Source organism: Neltuma alba, unplaced genomic scaffold, assembly GCF_004799145.2.
Source record: "Neltuma alba isolate B1F8T4 unplaced genomic scaffold, ASM479914v2 tig00002271_pilon, whole genome shotgun sequence".
Taxonomy (NCBI): Eukaryota; Viridiplantae; Streptophyta; class Magnoliopsida; order Fabales; family Fabaceae; genus Neltuma; species Neltuma alba.
This window is the reverse complement of record NW_021632803.1, coordinates 9363-18037: the sequence shown is the minus strand read 5'-3', so window position 1 is coordinate 18037 and position 8675 is coordinate 9363. Positions and strand designations below refer to the sequence as shown.

The 8675-nt window shown below is 36.5% G+C and overlaps 1 non-coding gene across 1 annotated transcript; it reads left to right on the top strand.

Annotated features, from left to right (window-relative positions):
- The first annotated feature begins 6181 nt into the window (after positions 1 to 6181).
- On the top strand, positions 6182 to 6288 carry LOC114721133 (small nucleolar RNA R71). Its single transcript, XR_003738030.1, has one exon. It is a non-coding gene; the product is annotated as a small nucleolar RNA R71 (small nucleolar RNA).
- Positions 6289 to 8675: the final 2387 nt, after the last annotated feature.

Here is an 8675-nt window from a genome sequence, read left to right as displayed (position 1 = left end):
ATGACAGCACAAGATTTAAGTGAGGAGTTGTTTAATTTTCGTGAAAAGAAATCAGTCAATGTAGTTTGTTTCAAATTCCTCCCTTTCTTGGTAATCAAGCTGACTTGCATTGGTGTTGCAAAATCTGTGCATTGAGTTCTACTCCTTACTTTTGAATTTCTTGTATTAAATTGTTGTACTTGCTGCCTTAACCTCTGAAATTGATGTGCAGGAAGTACAGCTATGTTGTAACACTGTCCATCTTTATTTGGAGATTCAGATTCAGTTGCTGCAAAATTTTTCAGCAAGCGATCAGGTGCACTTGTGTAGCTTTGAAATGTTTCCTCACTTCCAGATGTAGAGTCATTAGTAAACAAATCCTATAATTCTGCAAAACTACACAAAACATCCTTCCCAAGTGCATTATATCCAGAAAATGAAGAAATAGAGCTACCATTAGATTCTGAAAAACAAAAGTGAAATGCACTAGAGGTGGAAAGTGAGCTATCAAATGTCAAGCATCTAATACTACACATATCACTCTCTAAGCAATGAGAAGAGATAGAATTCAAATGGGTGAGGGCATAATCAAATGAGCAAACATTACAGTCTTCTTCTTTATTTTTAGCATATTTGTGCAAAGTCATTCCATGTTCTTCAATGGCACAATCAATGGCGATATCAATCATATTTAGCCCCAACAAAGAATAATCTTCAAATGGGTGTTTCATGGCTTCATAAACATTAAATTTGACAACTTGATCACCAACTTCCATTGTAATGAAATCATCTTTTAAGCTAATTACAGTGTTTGCAGTCCTCAAAAATGGTCTTCCTAATATCAAAGGTTCTTCAAGGCAAGACTCATTCGACATATCTAGGACATAAAAATCTGCTGGACTTACAAGACCCTTGTGTTAGGATTATAGTTTTGATGATAACAAAGTTAGAATATCAAGGTTAAGTATTTTGATCGATCAACTGATCGATCAATCGTTTATCGCTAAGGTTTCAGATAAATGATCATGTGTAAATCAGGTCTATAGTAGGCTTTTGGATCGAAGAACTATTCGATGAACAATTTACCGATAAAGTGATCGATTATCGCTAACGTAAAAATCACATAAGAGTATGGTTAATTATCGATAAGCTGATCGATAATATCAGATAAACAATCGAGTTACTGATAAGAGAACCAAATCTGAAGTGTATTTATTGATCAAGTTATCGATAAATCAGTCATCAATAACGACTTCGATAAAAGGTAACACAATCTACTTGTTCTGCACATTAATTCTGTTACCAATTTATCGATCATATTCTCGATCATTTGTTTATCGATTACGTGTTCGAACTTTATGCTATAACTCTCTGAATGCAGGTCATCATCTTCGCTAATGGATCGATAAACTTATTGATCATAAAATTATCGATCATATGATCGATAATCAATGTCCTTATCTACTCTTATTCAGTTTTTCCTACAACCAAATTATCGATAACATTATCGATAATTTTAACTTGTTTGCTTAAATAAGTTTTCACATAACATGATCGATAAAGAGACTAAGGTTTGATTTATTCGCACTAAGTTATGGTGAACTATTTTTCGATCAAGTAATCGATCACTGGTTTTTCGATAATATGATCGATCATTCAATTTCCTGGAACTCATGTTTTCACAAAACGTGATCGATAATCTTTTCCTTTACCTTACAGGATTAAACTTCTTTCTTCTCTTTATCGATCACTTGTTCGAATATTCATTGATCGATCAACTGTTCGATCTTTTTAGATAGCTGTGTCCTTCATTGAATATATACATAACCATGCTTTATCGATAACATTATCCATCATACATTTATCGATAAGATGTTCGATCATCAATGACTAAAGCTTCATTTCAATAACATTTGAATTATCGATAATCTGTCCGATCAAACATGTGTTCGATCACTTGTTCGATCATGGAACGATTTCCTCTTTCTATGATAATTCTTAGAGTCAATGATCCAACACTTAATCGATAATTTTGGTGATCTAATTCGAAAAGTCTTCATTCTGTTTATCGATAACTTGATCTATCATCAAGTAATCGATCATCTTTTCGATCAAACTAAACCAGAATGACTTTCTGTTCTTCTTACTGATAAATGATTTCATCACAAATCTTTGAATGATAAATTGGCTTTCTTTCTGTGTTCAAGATTAAAGCACTCACCACAAAACTCTCTTTTGTTCAAAGCTTGAAATATGCAGATTAATGAAAACGAGTGCAACGGCTCTTCAACGGGATTACGTAGACTGCGACCTATAGTGTCAGAAGCTCAGACGCATTAATGGCGGAGCCGTTGAAACCAGCGAAACACGCAAACGAAGTCACAACGGCTAGAAGCTCTTCCGTCTAACGGCTACTTAACGATATCAACTATAAAAGGCGCGAAGAAGCATTAATGAAGTGATTGAATACCGGAACTACCACCTGCGATTATTTAGTTACGTATTCAATACTCTGTTTTCACGTTACTACCGAGCATCAGTGTTTATCATTAAATTCACTCTGTAAGAGAGCCAATTACTACCCTTATTAAAACTTGAGTGGCACTCAAGAGTGTGGACTCTTGAGAGGGGTTGTATCCTTACGGGAGTAAGGGGGAGTGATTGAGCGATTCAATTACTGTACCGAGGCACCAAGAGCCCTGTCGATCTTGGAAGATAGTGAAATACCCAGAGGTGTTCTGGGGACTGGAAGTAGGTCACGTGGTTAAGACCGAACCAGTATAAATCTTGTGTCTCCTCTCTGCGGTTAAAATTCTCCATACTCTGACTCTCTGTTTTTATTCAATACTTGCACGCTTTTGATTATAAATTTTTATATCTCACCCAATTCACCCCCTCTTGGGTGAGACTGTTTCTAACACCTTGACCTTGACTAAGAAGTCCTCTAAGAATCAACAAGGTTTTCTAGTACTCCTATCAGCCAATTAAAGTATTACACTGGTGGTTTTGATGTTTGTGATCCCTAATGAATTATAAACTGAATGGGGCATCACATTTATGGCAGCACCTAAATCCAAAAGTACACTACTAAAGTTCAATCTTCCTATTTGGCATGGGATCATAAAGGAACCAAAATCAGCACATTTGATAAGTAGTTGAGGTTTGAATAATGCTGAAACATTAGAACCTAGTTGGACTCTTTTATTGGGTCTGCAAATCTTTTTATGTGTGCATAATTCCTTCAAAAACTTAGCATAACTAGGCATTTGTTTAATTAACACCAACATAGGCACATTAACTTCTAGTTTGCTAAACAGATCCATCATTTCCTTTTCAAGCATTTTCATTATTCTTTTTCTTACCTAGCAGATAGGATTTAGGAAATGGTAAATCTTTCAAGTCAAAGTTTTTACCTGAATCTCCAGCTTCTTTTTCTGTGTGTTGTAACTTGCATTCACTGGAATTCGGCTCACTAATTTTCATATCTTGAATGTGTTTTGCAGTTACAGATTGTCCAGCATCCTTGTGGGTGGAATCAATTTCTGTAAATGTTGTTGCATTCTTCTTGCCCTTGTCTGATTTTCGTACAGCTTGGTCTTTGGATGTAGCTGACTCTGATTCTTGACATTTTGGGGCATTGGTATTTAGATCCTCATTTCATTCTGGACCTCTAAACTACCATTTTACAGAGCATCTTCCTCATCATTTCCAACCTTCTTTCCACTTCTTAAAGTTATAGCATGCAGTGCCTTTGGGTTTATTACTGTGTTTGAAGGTAAAGTGCCTCCCATTTGAGCCTGTTGATTACTCATGCTATTGGACAATTGTGTAACATAAGAGGAAAGGTTGGAATTCTTCATCTTGACTTCTTCCAGATCCTAACAAATAGAAGTGAGTTGAGAATTTATGGTTGCTTGTCTGCAGTACCGATGACAGTGAAGAATTATAGAAATTTTTGTCCTCCTTCATTTAATTCAGCAGAGATTGCTTGTCTACAACCATTTGGTTATTCAACTGTGTCATCAATTCCTTTAAGAGTAAATTAGTGTCCTCATTTTTGTTAGAATTGTCTTGAATAGGTACAAGCACCTTAGATGGTGCAACCAGATTCTGATTTGGGGTTTGAAACCGTGATGGTCCAGCATTGTTGGATAAAAACTTATTATTAAAGTTCCTATTGTCACCACCCCCCACCGTAAATTAGGATGGTCCCTCCATCCTTCATTGTATGTGGCAGAAAATGGGTCCCTTTTCTGGTACTGGTTGGGCTTGTTTTGGTAAAAGGCATTAACTTCTTCAAATTTGGAAGGGCAAACAACAGGAAGCTGCATCGAAGATCCATAATAGTCACAGGAGGGAGCTACAATTTGATTGCATGGTGCCACTGGTCGAGAGGAAGTATGATGAAGAGTGGAAATTCCAGTTTTCAAACTCTCCATTTGTGCTACTAGATGCTGTAATACAGAATCAGAAGTAGGCCCATTACTGTTGGAAATTGTGCCCTAGGGGCCAATCATTATGTTTTGAACATTGTTAATTTATGAATTCATTAATTACGTTATCATATTATTTGCATGTTTTCTGTGGTAACTATCCTTGGATAACTCATGATTTATCCTAAATGTCCCTGGTCGGTCATCTATGTGGGAGCAAAGATGAAATAAGACCAGTATGACTTTAAAGATATATAGAGATATAAATTAAAGTCATAGGCACATGTAAGAGTACAAGGTGTTGGACCGACCCGCTATGAGAGAGCTGCATGGGTTAAGTCATAAGCTTCTCTCATATACAAACCACGTCACTATGCCCTTTGACCTGAGATCATCATGGATTCCTACATGAGAAACGCTTAGCTTTGACCTAGTCAAAAGTCACTTTTGACCGAGTGATCATAAAGACTGTGTTCAGGCTTAGTAGTTTTTCATGCGGAGGAATGTGAATGGTCAAGATGGAATTTGTCCCTCACATTTGTAGAGAGACATTACTGGGCCCCTCGATGAGTGAGTCTGAGAAATGTATGGCCATACTATAATGGAAAGGTAGTTCCATTTCTATACTCGGACTACTCAGGGATCGAGAAAGTAACGGTCATGAATAGGAGGATGACGTTCTCCGTGCCTCATCCATGACCAAAATGTCGTGTGACAAAAGGGACGTGATATGGTTGTATGAAAGGCTGCATCGTTCAATGATCCTCATATGTTTTGGGTAGTCGTGATGTCTTGCTAGAGACCGCTTACGACTTGTGAGTCATTATAGTTAATGGCCCACTGCCAACTTCATATGGGCCTACAGGGTCGCACACAAAATAGCCCAACACGAGTTGTGATGTCCAGATTCATTGAATCTAAGATATGTCTAGATTCAATGAATAAATAGGGTGGACGTGTATATATATATATATATATATATATAAATTCGTATATATATATAAGAGATATTAATTTATAAGGATAAATTAAATATATTCCGTCATCTCTTTATTAAATAAATAAGTGAATTAAATCTGTGAGACGGATTTAATTTAAACTATATTTATTTAATTGTTCTCTTATCTGATTAGGCAATATTTGATATTGTATTAATTTCGGAATTAATTTAGAGTTAATTTCGAAATTAAATATTATTAATTAAACCTATATAGCATCCTATATATTTGATATGAGGAGCTAGGGTTTAAGCAAGAGAGAACTAACACCTAAGAGACGGCAAAGAGAGGAGAGAGGACGGATTCCTAAAACCCTAGACGGACACAGGCGCTGGCACGCCGTTCGAGGTTGAAGGCTACTCGTGTGGATACCGGTAGAGGAAGCCGACCGGAGTTGTCGACTTCGAACGACACAGGAGGCGAGCAGAAGCATCCTGAACGGCCGAATCATCAAGTCACCAGGGAATCGAACGCCTAAAGGTAATGCTTCTTACTACCTGACTTAAACGCGATCGGTAGATCCGGAAAGGGATTGAAAGTTTTGAAATTTTTCCGCTGCGCGTCGTCTTTCAATTCCCTACAGCTCACTTCTCCCACATCATAAACATCCCTTGAACTAAATCGCTGGTTATTTCTGGCCATTTTTTCAAGAAGATCCAATCCGGCGGTAGGTGTTAGGTCCAAAATAGAACTATTAGCAGCAGCATCAGGTGTGGCTTTTGTTTGTGGAACATGCCTTCATTAAAATATTGGACCAACCATTGTTTTGGTATTTGGTGATGAGGGCAGTGAGTTAACATTCCCTCGAATCTAGACCAGTAATCATACAAGGATTCCCCTTTATTTTGTCTAACACTATAAATCTCCTTCTTCAATGTTACTGTTCTGGAGGCTAGAAAATATCTTTCCAAAAACAACTTTTGTAATTGGGACCATGTGAGCATAGCATAATGTTGAGGAAGGGACCTTAACCACTCCTTAACATCACCCAGAACTGAAAAATAAAATGCTTTCTTCAGCACCTCTTCAATTGATACGGTGGGTGGCTTGAAGGAAGAACATGCCATATACAAATCTTGCAAATGTTGATATGGATCATCCCCTACATGACCGTAGAATTTAGGAATTGCATTCAGCAGAGAACTTTTAATTTCAAAATTCACAGCAATATTCCCCAGACCATATGGATCATAATCAATAGCAAAATTATTCAACTCCCTAATACTTCTATTTTCAGCTTCAAGATGAGAATTTAAATGTACAGGTCTGGTTTCAGCTTCTTGTTCCTGAGCGTGAGTGGTATTATTAGTATCATTAGGCCTAGGATTATTAGGATCAAGATGTGGATTCATGATAAAATGATTATCTATATAGTGTCCTAAAGAAGATTCTGTATCAGATATATGTGTGGGTTCAGAGTTGGTTGAATCAGCAGATGAAGGTATAAGAGGAAGAGGTGATGTTTCAGGTTGAGCACTGGTTGCCTGAAGCTGTTTGGCTTTTTTCAGATGTCTTAGAGTTCTATTGATTTCTCTATCCAAAGGATAAAATTCAGCAAAGTCACGGCTCATACAAGAATGTAAAATGCAAACAGAAACAAGGAAATCAAACAAACTGGAACTGTCAACCGAAAGTCAGAACAATGAGAAAAGCCACTAGTTTTGTGCAATGTACACAGAAATAAGGCCACCAAACATTCAAATGTTAATGCCTTTAGCAAGTTGACAAGTTGTTTTAAAGTAAGAACTGGACAAATTGTCAGCAGATCGAATTGACCAAATCCTTGACAACTTAATAGAATTTCAAAAAAATGTAGAATTATTCAAAACAGGGTACAATGCTTCAGGAAAATGAGAATACATTAGCAATTTCTTGTAGTGGAAAATTCTCAACCAGTCCCACAAAAGAGTCAAGGCAACAACAGAAATGACTTGGTACACACTAGTAATTACAGCAAACAACAGAACAATATTTTAGTGACCAAGATCAGTATTTCATCCCAGAACGTAAATCTCTAGTAGCAACAGTACGGAAGAACAACAACAATTCAACAACAGATTCCAGAATAAGAATATGTGAATTATCACAATGGTAAATGTTAATCTAAAGTCCAGAAACCAATATTCAATTTAGAATTTCACTCAGCCACACCAGATGCAGAGCAAAAAATGAAAACCAGAAACTTCTAAGAGCTAGAAATTCCCAAGAATCATAACATGTAGCAATCAGAATGAATATTTAGGAGTTAAGAGGCTGGCAACCTAGATGTCGAATAGGTAATCAAAAACAATAAAGAAAGGGTATGCAAAACAATGATGCAACCTAGATGTCAAATCACTTGCTCTAATAACTCTCTGAATTTCTAAGCAAAGTTAACACAATTTACTAGTAGACAGTGTCAGGCAGGACGACGATCAGATTAATACAGAGAAGTCTTTGTTGATTTTCAAGTATAGTAACAAAATGACAAGGAATGAAAGCATAAACAATACTTTGAAACAATAAAGAAAACAATCAGAATATCAATTCTCCCAAGAGTTTCGCTTCATCTTCATCGCGTTTATCTAATCTGGAGCTGAGTATTATTGAATATGCAGAAAATCAAACACCCTTAACTAAACAGAACTTCTACTCATACGAATCAATTAATCAGATCACAAATCCTCAAAACACTGAATCAAAATAAGCTTCTAATTAATTTCTCAATTCAGAGTGAAATACTAAAGTTTCTGCAAAATTCAATCTCACAACATTCATCTCAGTAATTGAAGTAGAACAATCTGAATTCATTCTCAATCACTTTACAACTCATAAAGCAACGGATAATTAAAAGAAATAGATGAATGTGGGACTCCCTCTATAATTCGATCTGCTTGGATCTAGCTCTGCTCTTGGAAGAACGTCTGGAATTAGCTACACATGATGGATGCTCTCCCTTCTTTAATACTTGAATACGGCTTCTCCATGGAGGATATCAGGTTCAGTAATTTTCACCCACAAGAAGATTGACAAATTGGAAGGGTAGAAGTCAATCTGAATGTTCCAACTCCAAGTGAAAGAATGAATTTGTTATTTCTATTTTTTTTCCCATATATACGCCGCCCCCCAACTCATGTCTGTCACGTATCTCCTCCTTGTCCATTATTAATTTCTGTTTCTGGTTCCTTCGTTGTTGTAACTAATTTTTTCGTTGGCTCTAAGCTGGTCTTGGAACGAAGTTTTTGAACATTTCAGCTTTCCCACTTCAGGATTAGAATTTCTGAAA